Source organism: Arachis ipaensis, chromosome B4 (assembly GCF_059453495.1).
Source record: "Arachis ipaensis isolate K30076 ecotype BB chromosome B4, ASM5945349v1, whole genome shotgun sequence".
NCBI lineage: Eukaryota > Viridiplantae > Streptophyta > Magnoliopsida > Fabales > Fabaceae > Arachis > Arachis ipaensis.
The window spans coordinates 20,894,068-20,918,294 of record NC_142439.1 but is presented as its reverse complement, the minus strand read 5'-3'; the positions used below and the strand labels follow the sequence as shown (position 1 = coordinate 20,918,294).

General features: G+C 34.7%; 1 non-coding gene across 1 annotated transcript; it reads right to left on the bottom strand.

Moving 5' to 3' along the window:
• Nucleotides 1-23,480: 23,480 nt before the first annotated feature.
• Nucleotides 23,481-23,588, bottom strand: LOC148566866 (small nucleolar RNA R71). The gene has a single exon (XR_015882198.1). It is a non-coding gene; the product is annotated as a small nucleolar RNA R71 (small nucleolar RNA).
• Nucleotides 23,589-24,227: the final 639 nt, after the last annotated feature.

Genomic DNA, 24,227 nt, shown 5'->3' with positions numbered 1-24,227 from the left:
ATTGAAAAAGATTTGAAAATTAATTTTGAAAAGATAAAATGTTAGAAAAGGATTTTGAAATTCAATTTTGAAAAAGATATGATTGAAATTCATTTTGAAAAAGATTTGAAAAGGAATTTAAAAAGATTTGATTTTTGAAAATTAAAGTTGATTACTTGACTAACAAGAAACTAAAAGATATGATTCTAGAATTTAAAGATTGATCCTTAAATTCAAAAAAGATTTGATTTTTGAAAAAGATTTGAAAAAGATTTGATTTTTGAAAAAGATTTGAAAAGATAAAATTTTTAAACTGAAATTTTGATTTGACTAATAAGAAAAAAAAAACAAATTTTGAAAAGTTTTGACTAAATCAATCTAAAATTTCGAAAATTATGAGTAAAATAAGGGAAAGATATTTTTTTTAATTTTTGAATTTTTAATGAGGAAAGAGAAAAACATCTAAATGACACATAACATAAAAATTATGAATCAAAACAAGGAAAATATGCAAGAACACTTTGAATGTCAAGATGAACACCAAGAACACTTTGAAGATCATGATGAACATCAAGAACATATTTTTGAAAATTTTTAAGAAAAGAAAAAAAAAATGCAAGATACCAAACTTAAAAATTCTTATACTTTAGACACTAATAATTCAAGAATGCATATGAAAAACAAGAGAAGACACAAAACAAGAAAATGTAAGGATCAAATAAGAAAAATCATCAAGAACAACTTGAAGATTATGAAGAACACATGCATGAACTTTCGAAAATTTTAGTGAAAATAAAAAATATGCAATTGACACCAAAATTAAAATTTGACACAAGACTCAAACAAGAAATACAAAATATTTTTTGTTTTTATGATTTTGTTAATTTTTTTTTTGTATTTTTCGAAAATTAATTTGGAAAAAGAAAAATAAGAATTTCAAAATGTTTAATAAGAATTCCAGGAATCATGCAATGTTAGTCTAAAGTTTCGGTCCAAAAAGTTAGACATGACCTAATAGCCAGCCAAGCTTTATGTGAAAGCTTCGGTCCAAAAGGTTAGACATGGCCAATGGCCAGCCAAGCTTCAGCAGAGCATTACTTACAACAGCTAAATTGATGGGAATCAAAAGGCTCCTATAATGATAAGTGAAAGCCTCGGTCCAAAAAATTAGACATGGCTTGACAGCCAGCCAGGCTTCAACAGATCATGATGAAACTCTAGAATTCATTCTTAAAAATTCTGAAGAACAAAATAAAATATTGTATAATTTTTTTGAATTTTTCGAAAATAAAAAGGCTTAAAAATAAAATAAAATTACCTAATCTGAGCAACAAGATGAACCGTCAGTTGTCCAAACTCAAACAATCCCCGGCAACGGCGCCAAAAACTTGGTACGCGGATTGTTGATTTCAACACTTCTTTACAACTCTGTGTAACTGACCAGCAAGTGCACTGGGTAGTCCAAGTAATACCTTACGTGAGTAAGGGTCGATCCCACGGAGATTGTCGGCTTGAAGCAAGCTATGGTCATCCTTATAAATCTCAGTCAGGCGGATTCAATTGATTATGAGGTTTTGATAATTAAAATATAAATAAAGCAGAAAATAAGATAGAGATACTTATGTAATTCATTAGTGGGGATTTCAGATAAGTGTCTGGAGATGCTTTGTTGCTTCTGAACTTCTGCTTTCCTAATGCCTTCTTCCAACCATGCTTTACCTCCTTCCATGGCAAGCTGTATGACCCTCTCGGATGAAAACAAATCCATATGCGCTGTCACCGCACAGCTAATCATCTGTCGGTTCCCGCTAGCGTCGGAATAGGACCATTGTCCTTTTGCACACTGTTACTGCGCCCAACATTCGCAAGTTTGAAGCTCGTCACAGTCATCCCTTCCCAGATCCTACTCGAAATACCACGGACAAGGTTTAGACATTCCAGATCTGAGGAATGCTGCTAATGGTTCTAGCCTATACCACAAAGATACTAATCTCACAGACTAGGTTCGTGTATTAGATATCCAAGAGAGTATACTCCAGCTGTCGTCCAATGACTACATTGAACATCATGTAGATCGCTTTGTAATTGTCAGGCACGCGATCTTGGCTAAGCGAGTAATGAAGATTGGGTGATTGTCACGAGTCACCCCTTCATTTTGACTTAACTGAATTAAGTACGAGAGTATATCTTGGAGAAGAAGTAGGCGTGAATTGGATAGAAAAACAATAGTACTTGTATTAATTCATGAAGAACAGCAGAGCTCCACACCTTAAACTATGGGGTGTAGAAACTCCACCGTAGAAAATACATAAGTGAAAAGAGGTCTAGGCATGGCCGTGAGGCTAGCCTCCAAACGTGAACAATGGTCTATGAAAACATAAGATAAAAGGATAAAAGATAAATCTCTAAAAGTAGTTTTTATACTGAACTAGTAACTAGGGTTTACAGAAAATGAGTAACTAAGTGTAGATAGTGCAGAAATCCACTTCTAGGGTTCACTTGGTGTGTGCTTGGGCTGAGAATTGAAGCTTTTTCATGCATAGGCTGATCCTGGAGTTAAACGCCAGCTTTGGTGCCAGTTTGGGCGTTTAACTCAAATTCTGGTGCCAGTTTGGGTATTTTACGCCAAGATGTTTTAGGATGTCTTTGAACGCCAGTTTGGGCCATCAAATCTCGGGAAAGTATGGACTATTATATATTGCTGGAAAGCCCAGGATGTCTACTTTCCAAAGAAATTGAGAGCGCGCTAATTGAGTTTCTGTAGCTCTAGAAAATTGATTTCGAGTGCAGGGAGGTCAGAATCCAACAGCATCTGCAATCCTTTTTCAGCCTCTGAATCAGATTTTTGCTCAGGTCCCTCAATTTCAGCCAGAAAATACCTGAAATCACAGAAAAATACACAAACTTATAGGAAAGTCTAGAAATGTGATAAAACTAATAAAAATATAATAAAATTAACTAAAACATACTAAAAACTATGTAAAAACAATGCCAAAAAGGCTATAAATTATCCGCTCATCAGTCTCTAAGTCCTCAATTCTAAGTCAAGAATGCAAAATTTTACTCTAAAACTAAAGAAAATATTTTAACAAACACTTGGAAGGTATAGAAGTAAAACATCATAAATTCTAAGAATTATAAAATCTACATTTACCAAATGCAAGTAAGCAATAATAACAATTAAAAGGAATATCAACAAACATAAAAATATCAAATTGCATTCATGAAAAATTGAAATTCAACAATTTATTCATAAATTAAAATTAACAAAATAAAAAATCTAACAAGTAAAACTAAGGCCATTAAGACAATAGAATAAAAAAAACTAGACTAAGATAAGAACGAAACTTAAAACTAAAGGAAAATTAAACTAAGAAACCCTAAATTTTAAAGATTTTTACCTAAAACATCATCCCCCTACTACTGAGCTACTTCTTACACTACTTCCTTGATTCCTTTGAATTTTGCCTCTATATGCTTTGGAAATGTGTTAGATTGAGCCAAAATTGGGCCTGAAATCAAGAGTCCCATTTTTACTTAAGTAAAACACATGTCACTACTCGTGCGTACGTACAACTGAGCAAATTTCAAAACTTCATTTTTTCGTGATTCCTCCACTTTTGCATATTTTTTCTTTATTTTTTCATGCCATCCTTGCCTTTTAAACCTTAAATCACTCAAACAAACACATTAAGGTATCGAATAGAATCACAATGAATTAAATTTAGTAATTTTAAAGCATAAAAAATATATTTTTCACAATTAAGCACAATCAGGAGAGATTCACAAAAATATGCAATTTTAATGAATAAATGCAAGATAAGTTGATAAATTTTACTATTTTCAACCTAAAATTCATCATAAAATATGGATTTATCAACCTTCCGATACTTAAACAATAGCATGTCCTCATGCTAAACATCAAGAAAGACAAGATCAAGGGATATTCAACATTTATTAAAAGAAAACTATCTATATCTATTCTATCTATATAATTGTATCTATATATCTATCTACTCGCACTACAAGAAAATGAAACATTTGTAACAAAAATTTTGTATCAAATTTAAAATTGTTATAAAAAAATAATTTTTTGTAATAATAATTGATAATTGTTACAAAAGAATAATGTTTTGTAACAACCTGGTTTTTTTTGTTACAAATTACGTTAGTTTTTGTAACGAGATGGTGTTTTGTTACAAAATATTATAATATTTTGTAATAAAAAAAAAAGAAGTTGCAAAAATTCGAAATATTTTGTAACAAAGTATTTTTTATTTCAAAAACTCTAATTGTTTTGTAATAAAATATCTTTTTGTTTCAAAAACTCCAATTGTTTTGTAACAAAAAATTAATTTGTCACAAAATTCAATATTATTTATAACAAGTTACTTGTTTGTCACAAAATATAAATATATTTTATAACAATTTTTTTTCAAAATGTTAAACACTTTAAGAATAAAAAAAATTATGTATATATTTTTTTTAAAATAATTTTATTTTGTTTCAAAAAATAAATTATTTTACATACTGTTTGTATTCATTAATTTTTGAAAATGGTAAATATTATTTTATATTCTTTTAAAAAATTAATATATAATTTTTATTAATAATTAGATTTTTAAGATTAACAAAATGAATTTGAATTTTCTAAATTTTTAATTTTATTTTAGACATTATTTATTTCATAGATAGAAATAAAAGAGAATATATCTAAAAAAATTATTTAAAAATGAGAGATCACACTTTTATAAATATTTTAAGTTTAAGATAATTAATAGTTATGTACAATTTTTATTATAATTAATTATTTTATACAAATTGAAATTAAAGTTTTGGTAATAGAAAAATAATAAAATTTCATATAATTTAATTTAGGCAATAGATATTTCAGGTTTAATCTGTGTTTTATAAAATGACTAGAATATTTATTTTATGATTTAAATTAGAAATAATTATTTGAACTCATTGATAAATTAATAAAATTATGTGTTTCGAAATTAATTTTTATAGTATTATATTTAAACCCTAAATTGTCATTATATTTCAAATATTTTATACAATTATTATATTACTTGTATAGGGTAAAGTACTAAATTGGTCCCCTACGTTTGGGCGTAATTCTGTTTTGGTCCTTAAGGTTTAAAGTGTCCTATTTGAATTCAAAAAAATTTCATTTAGCTTCAATTTAGTCCCACCAGAGGTCAAAGATAATTAATTAACGAAATGTCCTACATGACAGTAATATAAGAATAAGGTCGATAATATAGAGAATAAGTACAAGCTCCAGAGGCACAAAATTAATTGTGGATGCATCAATACATTTATTTATCATTTTTCTTATAATTAAAATGAAATATTTTCTATAAAACTAAGAAAAATGTTAAATACATATATTGATGCATCCAGTTGATTTTGTGCCTCTGGAGCTTGTAGTTATTCTTCAAATTATCGACCTTGTTCTTATACTGCTGTCATGTAGGATATTTCGTTAATTATTTATCTTTGGCCTCACAATGGGACTAAATTGAAACTAAATAAAACTTTTTTGGATTCAAATAGGACACTTTAAACCTTAAGGACCAAAACAGGATTATGCCCAAATGTAGGGGACTAATTTAGTACTTTACCCTACTTGTATATATTTTACCTTAACTCTAGAATTACCAAATAAAACCTTAATTTTACTAAATTCCCAAATCTATTACCCTAAATCCCTAAACCTATGTTCAGAAAGGGAAAAGAAAGGAAACGGGAAACATGGAGAAGACAGAAAGAAAAAGGGGGAATCAGAGAAGAAGAGGAAGGAGAAGAGAGCGAAGGGATGGCGCCGGAAAGGGTGCCACTGTCGCCGCCGCTACCGTCGTGTGGGTGAGAAGGAGATCTCGCGAATGGGGTTGCTGCCCAAAGTTGTCGTCACCATTGGAGCAGCACGAAGCCATCTCCATCGTCGTCGCCTAGGGCTGTCGCCGTCGTGCTTCATCGCTGCCGTCGCTAGGGCTCATCACCATCGTCGTAGCCATCGCCGTCGCACGCAGAGGGGAGAGGGAAGGGAAGATCCGCGACTGGCCAAGAGAGAGGGGGGAGTCTAAGGACACGTTGGTGGGTGTTCTCCTCGCCGCCACCGTGGGAGCTCGCCACCACTATGAAGATGAACCGAGGCAAGCATTCTTGCTCTCGGTTTTCATTCTATTTTGCTTTTGGTTTTTGTTCTGTTCTTACTTCTAGTTTTCATTTTGATTATTGGGGTTTGCGATTCCGTCCCCTTTGAAGCTACTGCCATTGTCGATTGCCACTAGAGAATGTGCCGCCGACCTTCTACTGCCGAGAGCCAATGCTGGAGCTGCCGTGATGAGTCTGAGACTGCTACTTTGATTCTAGGCTGTGATTGCTCTTAATTTTCATCCAATCTGAATCCTCTATTTTGCTACAATCTCGGTCACTGCTGTGAAGACTATGCCTCTGCCATTCCGGTTGCGTGGGAGTCACCGCTGCTGCCATGAAACTAAAAGGGAAGGGAGTTGTTATGTTAAATTATGCGATTGCGACATCGAGGTAGGGGCTTTAACTTAAATTATTTTAATTTTAGAATGCCCATAAAGTTTATTGAATAACTGTAAATAGGTTTAATTATCATGAGTAATTAATTGATTATATGGATGTTGAATTATGACTGTGAAATGTGATTGGAATAGTTGATTCAGTGTTATTGATTGATTATGTGGATTGTGAATTGTTTGACAAATAATTATTGTGAATGCTAGATTTGATGGATTATATTGGTTGATTATTGTTGAGTTGGTTATTAAATATATTGTAATGGTGGTGGAATTGGTTGGTGATTGTTTTGAGATTTAATTTTGAAAGGTACTAAAAGTTGAATCTTGAAATGCTAAACTTTTTGTTGAAAATCTGGTTTTTGAGATAAAAGGCAATTTTGAAAAGCATACCAGCAATTCGATAGTGATCGAAATAATATGAGATTAAAAGTTAAGTGAATTACAATGAGTATGGTTGCTAAGATTCATATTTAAAAGGATTTGTATTAACTAGAGAATTAGTTATGATTTTTTAAAGTTAAATTATGAAATCTGATTTTCTGCATTTCTTTTAAACGAAGTCAGAAACTTTGAAAAGTTATAACTAATTCTGTGATGATCAGAATTACGTGGGACCAAGTATGGATTAAACTTGAGAATATAGGAAACTGGACTGAAAATTTTGAGGTATTTTCGTTAAATTTACAATTTATGGCAAATTTTTAAAGTTAGGTCGATAAATCTGTCCTGGAGAAGAAAAGTTCAAACAGGAAGCAACTTGTTTGTATTCTTGCGACTCCTCCGAGCTGATTTTTAGAGCGAAACCAATTTTATTTTAAAATTAGATTAACTTGGTTTATTGCTCTAAAATTTCATAATTTTAGGAGTTAAATATTGGGATTTGTGAATTTTTAAAAATTGGGGATCAAAGCTGGAAAGAATCAGTTTTCAGCAAAGTTTGCATCAACTTTCAAAGCTTGCAACTCTTGGAATTGAATAGCGATTGAGTTGCAACTAAGACAAACTTGTTAGTAAATAAGTTAGGAGTCTCCAAACTAAAATTTAGTTTAATTGATGTTTTGTAATAAAAGTTATGTAAATTGAAAGATACTAAGCTTAGTGATTTCTAAAACAGATTTTGATGTGCTTTTCTTTGTGTGATTGTGTATTAAATGATGTGGATATTTTATTATTTCGTTTCTTTAATATTATCTCTGTGATTTTTATTGTAGATTGCGTAACATAATGGCCTCACGAAGGTTGACAAGGGCTACCGCATCTAGTTCTACAACACTAGCCCCTGCTCTAGCCCCAGCTGCCCCTGCCCCATCCCTGGCATCCCCTAGTTCGAGTGAAAGCTCAATTGGAAGCTCAACAATCCGTTGTGAACTCTTTCATAACGTGCTTTGACAATGAAAGATACTCCTAAAATTGCTTAAGGTTTTAATACATATTTCTAGATGATTCATATATTATTAGTATAGTTTAATTTGTATATGGATCTATTTATTACATTTTACTTGTGTCATGGTTGAGAAATGACAAATGTCTTATTATTTGGTTTGATAAATTTGGTTGTGTATTGGGAGAGAAATAAGTAGTGAATTGGTTGTTTTTGTTGGAACCGTAGACGGTGGAAATATCCAAGTTTTAGGGGAGGTTCTGCCAAAATTTTTCTAAATATTTTGGATAAAAGTTAATGAAAAAAATTATAATTAGTGTTATATCTTGTTTCTAATTTTTTGTTTCGGTCTTTCTTATTTACAAGAGTGCTAAAATGGTGACAACATGCTACCTTGAGGACTCAAGAATATTTTTATCCATAGAAACACTAATCTATGTTAAACTTTTAACTTTTGGTTGAACTTGTGCAAGAAATATAACTTGTAGAACTAATCAATGTACTCACTAATGTTATTTTATTTTAAAATAATTTTAGTTAAATGAAACATGTTTGAATTATGTATATTTTTACATATTATATAAATGTTGATTTGTTCAAGTAAAATAGTTAATATATCAATTAATTAAAAAAATAATTTGGTAAATTATGCATGCAATTTGTATTAAAAAAATTATTACAAAATAATTATTTTGCTTTTGTAACTAAAGAAAAAAAATATTACAAAATCAAGTTACAATTTGTAACAAAATTTTATGATAGGAAAAAATATATTGTCACAAAAAATATTTTAAACATCAAAATTTGTTATCGCTTTTGTAACGACTTTTGGTTTTTTGTATTAGAAAAATTTATTACAAAATATTACTTTGAATTGCAACAGTTCCATTTTTTGTTACAAAAATTTTTTGTAACGGGACATACTGCAACAGCCCATTTTTTGTTACAAAATCTTTTTGTTTCAAAATTCTGATTTTTTGTAACAATTTTTTTTGTTACAAATATTACTTTTTCTTGTAGTGTGATCGGTCAAAACAAATCAATTTCTAAAAAAACATATAAACATAGAGGGTTAAAACAATGTAGTAATCAATGCAATTCTATGAATCAATTTGAGTTCTAAAAGATATAATAACTTGCAAGATAATAGATAATAAAAAATGAAAACATAGAATTAAGTGATCGAACCCCTCACCAGATGTGTACATTCTCTAATCACTCAAGTGTATAGGGTTAATTCACTCAATTCTCTTCTAATCTTGCTTTTCAAGACTTGTTTTTCATCTAACACAATCAACAATTATTCAATATATGCATGCAAGTATCATGAGAATTTTTCAAGGTTGTAATGGGGTTAGGGTAAAGATAAGGATATATATGGTCAAGGGGACTAGAATTTTGAATCTTTGATTAACTTAAACTTCTACCTAACTTATAACAACCTATTCAATTTAAATGTATAACCTAACTACCCATCATTCACTTTTTCACACACTTAAGCATTCTTTTCAATTCATATCACATATGTATTTGTCTTTCATACTTTCCTCTTGGGTAACATTTGTCCCCTTTTTATTGTTTTGTCATTTTCTTTTTTTTTCTTTTTTTTCAATAACATAATATATACAAAAAGATTAATGCATATGGTTCAACATTCAATGCATAAGTATGTACCCAATTCCCAAAATTTTCAATAAAATTGCAAAATACCCATTTTTCTTCTACCGATGTTTTTTAAATTTTCTCACACTTAGATTATGTACACTCTCACTAGCCTAAGCTAATCAAAAATCTAAATTAAGGACATTTATTATTTTTCACTTGGAGGTAATGATGTGCTAAAAGTAAGAATAAAAGGGGATTAAAAAAGCTCAAAGTTGGTGAACAAAGGTAGATAAAAGAGCGAGGCAATTTCAGTGAGTGAGCTCAAATAAAATAATGGCCTCAATCATGTAAATGCATTCATACATCAAATATTGGACATAAAGAATTAAACAAATTAAATATTACAATCATAGAAAGAGAATAACACACAAGAATGAAAATAGTGATTAACATGATGCAATCACACATTAAAGCTCAAATCTCACTTGGTTGTGTGTTCTAGCTCTCATCTATGTTCCACAATTAATTTTCAAGTAAGTTCAATGAAAAATTTTAACTCAAATTAATGCGATGTCCTATATAAAAAATTGTCTTGAAAATTAATTATTATGACTAACCTTATTATATGTATAAGTATAATGTGGTTGGATGAAAAGTAAAAATCCTAAGTTCTTTTCTTATTCCCTATCAATCCAAATCGTCATATGCATATAGAAAAGTATACTAGGTCCAATTATCACATTATCCAATTACAACCAAAAGCTAAGGATATATATACAAACCGTATTAAAGAAAGGAAAATATGTAAAACTAGAATAAGTATCTAAGTTATGTACAAACTAAAATAAAAAGTGCAATAAACTAATACGTACTCCAAGTATTAAAATACTAGCAAATAACCAAAAAGCATAACAAAAATTAAAAATAGAAGTGTTTGGAAGGAAAAACATTTGTCACCCAACAGCAGATCTGATCGCTCGACCTCCCCACGCTTAAAAATATACACGCTCCTCCGTACTACATGGAATGGAAGGAGTCCTCCTCCTTATCTCCACCTTCAGCTGGTGGATCCTCATCTCCGCTCTTCTCTAAAGGGGTGTCCAGCTCTTCAATCATCAGGTCTTAGTCTTGTTTCTGACGCTTGATGTTCTCATAGCGTTTCTTGGAGTGACGCTCCAAGTGGGCTATCTTCTTAAAGAGTCTATGGACAAGATGATGAATCGATTGTGATTATGGTAGTGGTGGTGGTGGTGGTGCTGCCTGTGGTGCTGGTGGTGCTGAGGTGCCAACCTTAGAAGTGGATGCCTAGCTGCGCCCTCTGCATCTAGTGGATGGCTGAGATTTTCACCAATCGCCATGAGGTATGATTTTCTTCCTTCTGGCGACTGTACGTCTCTCATCAGCATCCTCCCAAACAACCTTGGCCCTCAAACCCAACTGAGTAATCAAGAAAGGGAAGGCAAGGTTGCTAATGATGTGAGCTCGCCCTATGTACTTCCTGATGAGTCTTGGAAGGTACAACTGTTTATCCTCCAAAATACACTAGATGAAAACCGTCATATCTGCTGTGATATCAGTATCATGGGTACTCAGCATCACATAGTTAGAGAGAATCTAATGCCATAGCCGGGCCTCAATAGTTAGGTACTTAATGGTAATAAATTTGGGGCCCGATTTCTAAGTACCATAAATCCATATGCTACCCAAATGGGCTATCACCTCTATGACCTTGTCCCAATTAAATTTCAGCATGAGTTGATCCTCCACCGCCCTCTCATAATCATCCTTGCCTTCAAGCTTAGGTGGGATGTGGAAGATCTCCTCGAGGACTTCATCAATCACTAAAATCTGCTTGCCTCTCAGGTAAACTGCATCGAGGGCTCCCGTGTAATAGTTGGGGTAGAATTCACGAACCAAAGATGCGTTCACCTCCACCAGTTCCCTATCCATAAATACCCATCCCCGCTGATCAATCCGATCATCAATGAACTTTCTCACCTCAGCAGGGATCGAAGCTTTCGCTCAACATGGAGGCTCCTCTTTGAAATTCGGAGAACTTAAGCTTTGAGTAGAGGTTGGAGAACTTAGATGGATCAATAGGAGGTGTTCTCTGAGTAGTCTGGTCTCTCCTACTGATGGTCCTCTCAGATTGTGGCTCGTCTGCTGGTTCAGTGGTTTGTCAGGTTTTTCCCCTCTTACTCGGCCCTGTGCCCTTTTTCTTTCCCTTTTTGTCAATCATCCTATGAAAGAACAAGAGAAGTGGGTATGAGAAATGTAATCACAAGGCAATAAGGCAAGATTATAAATATCATTACGCAGGAATAGAGAAGTAGTAATCTCAACTGAATGCCTAAACAAGAAAGACGGTATTAAATCACATGGTAGCTACAACATGCAATTCAAAACCCAAGCAATACGTATAGGCATAAGCACAAGCAATTGATGATGAATCAAACAAGAAAAACTTTAAAACAAAGCATGTTCAAACGTTAATGCTTTCAAACACTAATATTATAAGATTGATATAAAAAGAACTAGAGTTTATGCCTAATGTAACCCAAAACCGATTAAGCATAAACAAAGTTGATCATAAGGGGTACGTAGGTAAATTTTGTCAATCTTGTCATATTAGGTAAAATACCTCAACCATACAAAATGCGCAAATTTTGTTCAATTAGAAGTGTGAACACAGTCACTTCTTTGCAATAGGTAAAACATGAGGAAACAAGCATTGAAGCAAGAAATTGACCAAAATTCATTCAATAAAAATAATTTTGAGACATGGTGACAAACATATGGCATGCAAAGTATAAGAAACCCAGATTAGCAATAATAAGGACATTGTAACACCAATTCAAAGGTTCAACAGGGACATCAGTATTTCGACAGCAATTCATATCAATTCAGTCAAGCAATCCAACATATTACAATTCCAATTATCAGTACGTAATGCAAAATCAGTAATGCTCAAGCATAATCCAGTTAATTCAGCAAGCATATTGCAGCAAAATTAGATATAACATTGTGGATTAACATGATCAAACAATCTCATCAATCCTAACAACAAATTAAGCAAAACAGTAATTATCCATTATGAACAATAATTCCAACAGCCATAAGCATCAACAATGTAGCAATTCATATAATGAAACAATTAACCAAACTCTTCCAGCAACCTATCCACTAATTTAGGTCAATCCAAACAATTTTCAGCAACAATTAGAACCTAATGGTTTAAAGTAACTAAGTTATCCTAACCTAACAACCTAGAATCAACTAACAACAGCTAAACTAACTAAACTAATAACTAAAATCAAACTAACTAACCAAGATTACTTAAATTGAACAGAAATTAAAAGAAATAGAGCAGAGGGAAGGGGGTGGCAGTTGCGTTGTGACAACCGCGGGAGGTGGCGCCAGCGGCAATAAACTCGTCGGAAGAAGGATGAGGCGATGATGCAGCGGTGGCAAGTAGAGGCGGGTAGAGAGAAGAGGGATGTCGTGGTAGTGTGGAAGAAGAGGGAGGGAAATAAGAAGAAGGAAAAGGAGAGAGGTGGCCTGCGGCGGTGTTGTCGTTGGCGACAATGGAGGAACAAGATGGAGGGAGGTGTAGTGATGGTGGTTGATGGCATCGAGAAGAAGAACGAAGAGAAAGGGAAGAAAGGGTTTGTGCAAATTAGGGCTTCGCACCCCTTTTTGTGCGAATAAAAGGTGATGCGTACGCATAGTACGTATGAGTTCAATTTTGCAAATCGTGTGATGTGTATGCATACTCCATGCTTACATACAATTTTGGTTCTCAAGGGGTATTGTGCGTACGCATCTCCCATGCGTACGCATGAATTGGTGAAAACTTGGGGGTGGTGCATACAAACAAGGGATGCGTATGCTTACATGGGGTTTTTGCGAGAAGGATGAGTGCGCACCATATATGCATACACATGAATTGAGCTTTATTTTTTCAAACTTTTGCACCAAATTAAGCATTCCAAACACCTAAAAAGTTACCAAATCAATACCAAATATTATTAAACAAACTAATCTATTAATTAAACCTAACAAATGTATCTAAAAAGGAGATTCAAATTATTAACCAACTATTTACAAAAGAGAAAATTAGAAGATGTTACAATAATGGGGTGTCTCCCACCTAGCACTTTTATTTAAAGTCTTTAAGTTGGACATTTTGGTGAGCTCTTGTCATGTAGGTGTATACTTGAATTTATCTTTATACTTCTACCAATGCTTGGACTTCCAATGTTCTCTATGATTCCAATTGATGTACGCCAAGTTTTGATGAAGTTGTAAACAAGTTAAGAGCTCCCAAAATTGATCCTTACCTTGTATTCCGGGATCCCAAAGTTTATTTTTGCACCCGTCTTATTGGTTACTATGGTCCCATCTGGGTGACAAACAAAGTAAAGAGCAAGAAAAAGAAGGATTTTGTTAATTTATATCCTGAAAATTATGATTTTTCAATATAAAAAGGGTGTTCTAAATGCAATTATTAATTAAATCAGTAAATAAAATATAAGTTGATATTTCGTTGTACATCATAAATTTATAAGTAATACAACATTTGGTACAATGAGAACTAACCCTTTCTTCATATCTGTCAGACAAAGAAGGCAAATGATTTTCTCACAATATAAGAAGATGTGAGCTATATTCACCTCTCATATTTTGGTAAGACATGCTTGATTTTTCATTTCCACTACACTTTTTTGTTTAATTAATTATCTTTTCACCATTTTCTACAAAACAAAACAATATGCAAGTGAAAAGACTTTGACAACTCTGCAACTCTGCAAAACAGTTGGCTCTGACTAGGTCATCAAGTATATTGAGTAAACAATTTATAAAACATAATCACAAACTACAGCAACTGCAACAAACTAGTAAACTACTCACTATTGTAAGGTTAGCAAAAGAGTGTGTTCTAATATTCAAGTAGCCAAGACAGTAGAGGGATTTGCTTTTAATCTTATATCTACTAGACCAAAAGAAGTTAGTTCTCTAATTTCCAAACAAAAAAAGTATAACCAATGGACCACAACAGAAAGGTTTCACTTCAGCACACCATAAACGGATGTTATGAGTAAAATTTTATCCCTATCAAGAAAAAATATCCCAAGTAGAGAAAGTTTAGGGAAAGTAGAGAAAGTTAACAAACAATTGATATACCATTCACTAACACTTAATATCGTCTGGCACGCGTACGCGTGCCCTTGGTTTGTGCGAATCACGCGAAGGTGGCCGCGCGCACGCACAACTCTCTGTTCGCGTGGCCTGGGAACCAAAATTTTCATATGACGCTTGCGCGTCATGCACGCGCACGCGTGGATGGCCATTTATGGAAAGGATGCGCACACTTCAGGGACGTGTACACGTGATCAAGTTTGTGCCTCTAGCACACTTCCAGCCCCAAGCCATCACAACTCTCTGCATAAACACTCATTGACGCTGATTTTCAGGGTCACGCGTACGCGTCAGGGACGCTCACGCGTGGGTGGCTAAAAGCGCAAATGACGCGTACGCGTGAGGTACGCGTATGCGTGGGCTTGTTTGTGTGCAAATAATACTTCCAGTGCCACTCCTGCTCAACTCTCTGTTCACTTTTATTTTTCACGCACACACGTATGACGCGTACGCGTCAGCGACGCTTACGCATCGTGTGCTCATTTTTTTTATATGTCGCCTGAAGCGTTCAGTTCTTGTTATAAAATAGCTGCATGATCAGAAAAACAGTGAAAACTCAATAAAAATCAAATAAGTAAGAAAACTACTACTATGAAAAATAACTAAGGATACGAAATTATCGGGTTACCTTCCGACAAGGGCTTCTTTAACGTCATTAGCTTGACGGTCAGTTCTGCTAATTCAGCAGATGAGCGGACCTCTGGCGATCAATCTTGCCTCCAAGATAGTGCTTCAACCTCTGGCCATTCACTGTAAATTTTCTGTTAGAATTTTCTTCTTGTATTTCCACATGACCATATGGTGAAACTCTGGTAACCACAAACGGTCCTGACCACCGGGATTTCAGCTTCCCAGGAAAGAGTTTGAGCCTTGAATTATATAGAAGCACTCTCTGTCCTGGCTCAAAGACTCTGGTGGCAATCTTCTTGTCATGCAATAACTTGGTTCTCTCCTTATAGAGCTTGGTATTCTCAAAGGCTAAATATCTGAATTCATCAAGCTCATTCAAATGAAGCATTCGCTTAATTCCTGAAGCTTCTGAATCAAGATTCAGATACCTGATTGCCCAGTAAGCTTTATGCTCCAGCTCAACTGGCATGTGACAGGCTTTGCCATAGACCAACTGATAAGGGGACATGCCAATGGGAGTCTTATATGCGGTCCGGTATGCCCAGAGAGCATCATCAAGCTTCCTAGATCAGTCCTTCCTTGAAATACTGACGGTCTTCTCGAGAATCCTCTTGAGTTCCCTGTTGGAAACTTCAACCTGTCCACTTGTTTGAGGGTGATAGGGGGTTGCCACTTCATGACGGACTCCATATCTCTGCAGAAGAGAGTCCAGCTATCTGTTACAGAAATGACTTCCTCCATCACTAATGAGTGTCCTTGGGACACCAAACCGGCTAAAGATATATCTCTGAAGAAAGCTCATTACCACCTTGGCATCATTAGTGGGTAGAGCCACAGCTTCCACCCACTTGGACACATAATCAACTGCCACTAGAATATAGTTGTTTGAATGTGAGGGTGGGAAAGGTCCCATGAAATCAATACCCCACACATCAAACAACTCAACCTCAAGAATCCCTTACTGTGGCATGTCATGGTTAGCAGGGAGATTCGTGGCTTTTTCACATCTGTCACAGTGCTTCACAAATGCTCTTGAGTCCCTGAAGAGAGTCGACCAGTAAAACCCGCTCTGAAGGATCTTTGTAGCTGTCCTTTCACCACAAAAGTGGCCTCCATAATCAGAACCATGACAATGCCAAAGAATCTGCTGTGTTTCTTCTTCTGGGACACATCTCCGGATGATACCATCTGAACACCTTTTAAAAAGGTACGTTTCCTCCCAAATGTAGTACTTTGCATCAGTCAATAGCTTCTTTACTTGTTGCCTACTGTACTCCCTTGGGATAAAGTTCATGGCCTTATAATTTGCAATATCTGCAAACAATGGAGCCTGCTGAATGAGGAACAATTGCTCATCCGGAAACGTCTCAGTCACAGCTGTGGGTGGTTGTACTCCTACTTCGGGCTCAATTCTGGAGAGATGGTCAGCCACTTGATTTTCTGACCCTTTTCCTGTCTTTTATCTCAATATCAAACTCCTGAAGGAGCAACACCCATCTGATTAATCTTGGTTTAGAATCCTGTTTGGTTAGAAGGTACTTCAAAGCAGCATGATCAGTATAAACAATAACCTTAGAACTAATTAAATAGGACCTAAACTTATCAACAGCATACACAATAGCTAATAACTCTTTTTCTGTAGTTGTGTAATTCTTTTGGGCATCATTTAACACACGGCTAGCATAGTAAATGACATGTACAAGCTTACCATGTCTCTATCCTAAAACAGCTCCTATAGCAAAGTCACTAGCATCACACATTAATTCAAATGGTAAATCCCAGTTAAGGGGAGCTATGATGTGAGCAGAGGTAAGGTTTTCTTTCATAGTTTCAAAAGCATGCAGACATTCAGCATTAAAAACAAAAGGAACATCAACAACCAACAGGTTGCTTAATAGTTTAGTAATTTTAGAAAAATCCTTTATAAATCTTCTATAAAATCCTGCATGACCCAAGAAACTCCTTACTGCCTTAACATTAGTTGGTGGTGGTAATTTTTCAATTACCTCCACCTTTGCTCTGTCAACCTCAATCCCCTTACTTGAAAGCCAGTGTCCAAGAACAATACCTTCTGTAACTATAAAATGACATTTTTTCCAATTTAAAACAAGGTTTTATTCTTGGCATCGTTTCAAGACAAGAGATAAATGCTTAAGACATGATTCAAAAGAATTACCAAAAATAGAAAAATCATCCATAAATACCTCAATGAACTTTTCAACCATATCAGAAAAAATTTAAAGCATACACCTCTGAAAAGTCACTAGAGCATTACAAAGTCCAAAAGGCATTCTTCTGTAGGCAAATACTCCAAAGGGACATGTGAATGCTGTCTTCTCTTGATCTTGAGGGTCTACTGCAATTTGATTATATCCAGAATATCCATCTAGAAAATAATAAAAAGCATGACCAGCTAACCTCTCAAGCATCTGATCAATGAAAGGCAGGGGAAAGTGATCTTTCCTTGTAGCAGTGTTGAGCCTCCCGTAGTCTATACACATTCTCCAACATGTGACTGTTCTTGTAGGAATAAGCTCATTCTGTTCATTCTTGATCACTGTCATCCCTCCTTTCTTGGGAACTACCTGCACAGGACTTACCCAAGGACTGTCAGAAATAGGGTAAATAATACCTGCTTCCCATAATTTTATTACCTCTTTTTGGACCACCTCTTTCATAGTTGGATTGAGTCTCCTTTGTGGTTGCACAACTGGTTTAGCATTATCTTCAAGGAGAATCTTGTGCATACACTTGGTTGGACTAATCCCCTTCAAGTCACTAATGGTTCACCCAAGAGCTGTTTTATGGCTCCTGAGCACTGAAATAAGCGCCTCTTCCTCTTCAGGCTTCAGGAAAGAGCTAATAATCACTGGATATGAATCACTTTCACCCAAGAACACATATTTCAGAGAAGGAGGTAAATGTTTGAGCTCAAGTTTGGGGGCTTCCTCCTCTACTTTAAGTGTGTGAACCATAGTCTTCTGGGGTGGTGAATCATCAACTTCAACTAATTCATACTCAGAAATAGGATCCAGAATATCATCAAGTGCCTCAGCTTCCAATACTTCTTGAACAAGTGGTTCAACAACATCAATTCTCATACACCCTTTAGAATCATTAGGGTGCTTGAGAGCTTCAAAAACATTAAGGACCATCTGTTCTTCATTTACCCTCAGGGTTAATTCACCCTTTTGCATATCAATCAGAGCTCTTCCTGTAGCTAAAAAGGATCTACCAAGAATAATAGAGGATTTTACATCCTCTTCCATGTCTAATATAACAAAATTAGCAGAAAAAATAAATGGTCCTACTTTCACAAGTAAATCCTCAACAACACCCACATGTAATTTAATAGAAAGATCAGCAAGTTGAAGAGAAATACGAGTGGGTTTTACCTCCTCAATTTGAAGCTTTTTCATCACTGAAAGTGGGATGAAATTGATGCTAGCTCCAAGATCACATAAAGCTCTCTGAATGGAGACATCTCCAATGGTGTAAGGAATCACAAAGCTCCCTGGATCCTGCATTTTCCCAAGAAGTTTATGTTGAATAATAGCACTGCATTCATTGGTTAACACCACAGTTTCTTGCTCCTTCCAATTCCTCTTGTTAGTCAACAATTCTTTCATAAATTTAGCATAAAGCGGCATTTGCTCAAGAGCCTCTGCAAAAGGAATGTTGATCTTTAGCTTCTTGAAGACATCTAAAAATTTAGAGAATTGCTTTTCTTTGGAAGCCTTCTGAAGCCTCTGAGGATATGGCATTTTTGACTTGTATTCCGGAGCCTTTGGCAATGTAGGATAAGTGTCAAGAGATTCAGGGAACGGGTTGTCTGCACGTTTTGGAGCGGCGCGCTCCACTTCTTCATTATTCTCCTCTGGAGTTTCCTTTTCAACTAGCTCTTCATTGGCCTTTGTCTCAGAGCCAGCTGTTTTACCACTTCTTAATTGAATAACCTTGCAATCTTCTCTTGGGTTCACCACTGTATCACCTGGAAATATACTTGCAGACCTCTCAGGTATTTTCTTGCTTAGTTGGCCCATTTGCACTGATGAGCGGATAATTTATACGCTTTTTGGCATTATTTTTAGTATATTTTTAGTAGGATCTAGTTACTTTTAGGGATGTTTTTATTAGTTTTTATGTTAAATTCACATTTCTGGACTTTACTATGAGTTTTTGTATTTTTCTGTAATTTCAAGTATTTTCTGGCTGAAATTGAGGGACTTGAGCAAAAATCAGATTCAGAGGTTGAAGAAGGACTGCAGATGCTGTTAGATTCTGACCTCCCTGCACTCAAAGTGGATTCTGGAGCTACAGAACTCCAAATGGCGCGCTTCCAAATGCGTTGAAAAGTAGACATCTAGGGCTTTTCAGAAATATATAATAGTCCATACTTTGAATAAGGATTGATGACGTAAACTGGCGTTCAACGCCAGTTTCATGCTGCAGTCTGGCGTCCAGCGCCAGAAACAAGTTGCAAAGTGGAGTTCAACGCCAAAAACACGTTACAAACTGGCGTTCAACTCCAAGAATGACCTCTCCACGTGTAAAATTCAAGCTCAGCCCAAGCACACACCAAGTGGGCCCCAGAAGTGGATTTATGCATCAATTACTTACTTCTGTAAACCCTAGTAGCTAGTTTAGTATAAATAGGACTTTTTACTATTGTATTTACATCTTGGGACGTTTAGTTCTTAGATCATGAGGGCTGGCCATTCGGCCATGCCTGAACCTTTCACTTATGTATTTTTCAACGGTAGAGTTTCTACACACCATAGATTAAGGTGTGGAGCTCTGCTGTTCCTCAAAGAATAATGCAAAGTACAACTGTTTTCTATTCAATTCAACTTATTCCGCTTCTAAGATATTCATTCGTACTTCAATATGATGGATGTGATGATCGTGACAGTCATCATCATTCTCAACTTATGAACGCGTGCCTGACAACCACTTCCGTTCTACCTTCGATTGAATGGATATCTCTTGGATATCTAATACAGGGGACCGAGTCCAAGTTATTAGTGTCTTCGTGGTATAAGTTAGAACCCATGGATGGCCATTCCTGAGATCCAGAAAGTCTAAACCTTGTTTGTGGTATTCCGAGTAGGATCTGGGAAGGGATGGCTGTGACGAGCTTAAAACTCGCGAGTGCTGGGCGTAGTGACAGACGCAAAAGGATCAATGGATCCTATTCCAGTATGATCGAGAACCGACAGATGATTAGCCGTGCCGTGACAGAGCATTTGAACCTTTTTCACAGAGAGGATGGGATGTAGCCATTGACAACGGTGATGCCCTACATAAAGCTTGCCATAGAAAGGAGTAGGATTGATTGGATGAAGACAGCAGGAAAGCAGAGATCAGAGGAACGAAAGCATCTCTATACGCTTATCTGAAATTTTCACCAATGAATTACATAAGTATCCCTATCCTAGTTATATTTTATTTATCTTTTATTTATCACTTTATAAAACTATTTGAATCCGCCTGACTGAGATTTACAAGGTGACTATAGCTTGCTTCAAGCCGACAATCTCCGTGGGATCAACCCTTACTCACGTAAGGTTTATTACTTGGACGACCCAGTGCACTTGCTGGTTAGTTGTACGAAGTTGTGAAACAGATATAAGATCATGAACGTGCGTATTGAGTTTTTAGCGCCGTTACCACCGTTACCAAGGAATGGAATGATCACGATTTCGCACACCAAGTTTTTGGCGCCGTTGCCGGGGATTGTTCGAGCTTGGACAACTGACGGTTCATCTTGTTGCTCAGATTAGGTAAATTTATTTTAATTTTAACCTTTTTGTTTTTATTATTCCTATCTTCGAAAAAATAAAAAAAAAATATTTTAAAAAATATATTTTTCTTCAGAATTTTTAAGAATGAATTCTAGAGTTTCATGAAGCATGTTGAAGCCTGGCTGGCTGTAAAGCCATGTCTAAATTCTTTTGGACTGAGGAGTCAACTAATCACTTCAATGCATGTAATAGCATACTAAAGCTCGGCTGGCCATTGGTCATGTCTAGTGTTTTGGACCGGAGCTTTCAATGAAAGCTTGGCTGGCTAGTGAGCCATGTCTAATTCCTGGACTGAAGCTTTAGATTAAGAGTACAAGATTCCTGGAATTCATATTAAAAATTTTGAAATCCTTATTTTTCTTTTTCAAATAAATTTCAAAAAATAACAAAAAAATTCATAAAATCAAAAAATTCAAAAAAATATTTTTGTGTTTCTTGTTTGGGTCTTGAGTCAATTTTTAAGTTTGGTGTCAATTGCATTTTTCTAAAAAATTTATTTAATTTTCGAAAAAAAACATGCATTCATAGTGTTCTTCATGATCTTCAAGTTGTTCTTGGTAAGTCTTCTTATTTGATCTTTAAATTTTCTTGTTTTGTGTCTTTTCTTGTTTTTCATATGCATTTTTCATTTGTTAGAATCCAAGCATTAAAGATTTCTAAGTTTGGTGTCTTGCATGTTTTCTTCTCTTGAAAATCTTTCAAAAATAAGTTCTTGATGTTCATCTTGACATTCAAAGTGTTCTTGGTGTTCATCTTGACATTCATAGTGTTCTTGCATGCATCATGTGTTTTAATTCAAAATTTTCATGTTGTGAGTCATTTTTTATGTTTTTCTCTCTCATAATTAAAAATTCAAAAATCAAAAAAATATCTTTCCCTTTTTCTTCTCATCAAATTCAAAAATTTGAGTTGACTTTTTCAAAAAGTTTTAAAATCAAGTTGTTTCTTATGAGTCAAATCAAATTTTCAATTTGAAAATCTTATCTTTTTCAAAATCTTTTTCAAAAATCAAATATTTTTCATTTTTCTTATTTATTTTCGAAAATTTTAAAAATATTTTTCAAAAATCTTTTTCTTAATTTTATCTCATAATTTTCGAAAATATTATCAACAATTAATGTTTTGATTCAAAAATTTCAAGTTTGTTACTTGCTTGTTAAGAAAGATTCAAACTTTAAGTTCTAGAATCATATCTTGTGATTACTTGTGAGTCAAGTCATTAATTTTGATTTTAAAATTCAAATCTTTTTCAAAACTAATTTTAATTATATATTTCTATCGTATCTTTTTAAATCATATCTTTTTCAAAAATTTGATTTTAAAATATCTTTTCTAACTTCTTATCTTCCTATCTTTTCAAAATTGATTTTCAAATCTTTCTCAACTAACTAATTGACTTTTTGTTTGTTTCTTATCTTTTTCAAAACTACCTAACTACTCTTCCCTCTCTAATTTTCGAAAATACCTCTCTCTTTTTCAAATATTCCTTTTAATTAATTAATTGTTTTAAATTTTAATTTTAATTTTATTACCCCTTTAATTTTCGAAAATCATCAACTCCTTTTCAAAAATTATTTTCGAAAATTTCTGTCTCTCATCTTCTTCTATTTATTTAATTACTTACTAACACTTCTCTTCTTCTCATATCTCTGCTCCTATCCTCACCCTTGTGTTTGGATTATCCATTCTTCTTCACTCTTATTCCCTTTCTTCTTCTACTAACAATAAGGAACCTCTTTACTGTAACATAGAGGATTCTTCTTCTTTTCTTGTTCTCTTCTCTTTCATATGAGCAGGGACAAGGAAAATGGCATTCTTGTTGAAGCTGATCCAGAACCTGAAAGGACTCTGAAGAGGAAATTAAGAGAAACTAAAATACAACAATCCAGAGACAACCTTACAAGAATTTTCGAACAGGAAGAGGAGATGGCAGCCGAAAATAATAATAATGCAAGGAGGATGCTTGGTGACTTTACTGCACCTAATTCCAATTTACATGGAAGAAGCATCTCCATTCCTGCCATTGGAGCAAACAATTTTGAGCTGAAACCTCAATTAGTTTCTCTGATGCAACAGAACTGCAAGTTTCATGGACTTCCATCTGAAGATCCTTTTCAGTTCTTAACTGAGTTCTTGCAAATATGTGATACTGTTAAGACCAATGGGGTTGACCCCGAGGTCTACAGGCTTATGCTTTTCCCGTTTGCTGTAAGAGACAGAGCTAGAGTATGGTTGGACTCTCAACCTAAAGATAGCCTGAACTCTTGGGATAAGCTGGTCACAGCTTTCTTAGCCAAGTTATTTCCTCCTCAAAAGCTTAGTAAGCTTAGAGTGGATGTTCAAACCTTCAGACAGAAAGAAGGTGAATCCCTCTATGAAGCTTGGGAGAGATATAAGCAACTGACTAAAAAGTGTCCTTCTGACATGCTTTCATAATGGACCATCCTGGATATATTCTATGATGATCTGTCTGAATTAGCTAAGATGTCATTGGATACTTCTGTAGGTGGATCCATTCACTTAAAGAAAACGCCTGCAGAAGCTCAAGAACTCATTGACATGGTTGCTAATAAACAGTTCATGTACACTTCTGAGAGGAATCCTGTGAGTAATGGGACGCCTCAGAAGAAGGGGATTCTTGAAATTGATACTCTGAATGCCATATTGGCTCAGAATAAAATATTGACTCAGCAAGTCAATATGATTTCTCAGAGTCTGAATGGAATGCAAGCTGCATCCAACAGTACTCAAGAGGCATCTTCTGAGGAAGAAGCTTATGATCCTGAGAACCCTGCAATAGCAGAGGTAAATTACATGGGTGAACCCTATGGAAACACCTATAACCCCTCATGGAGAAATCACCCAAATCTCTCATGGAAGGATCAATAAAAGCCTCAACAAGGCTTTAATAATGGTGGAAGAAACGGGTTTGGTAATGGTAAACCTTTTCCATCATCCACTCAGCAACAGACAGAGAATTCTGAGCAGAATCCATCTAACTTAGCAAATTTAGTCTCTGATCTATCTAAGGCCACTCTGAGTTTCATGAATGAGACAAGGTCTTCCATT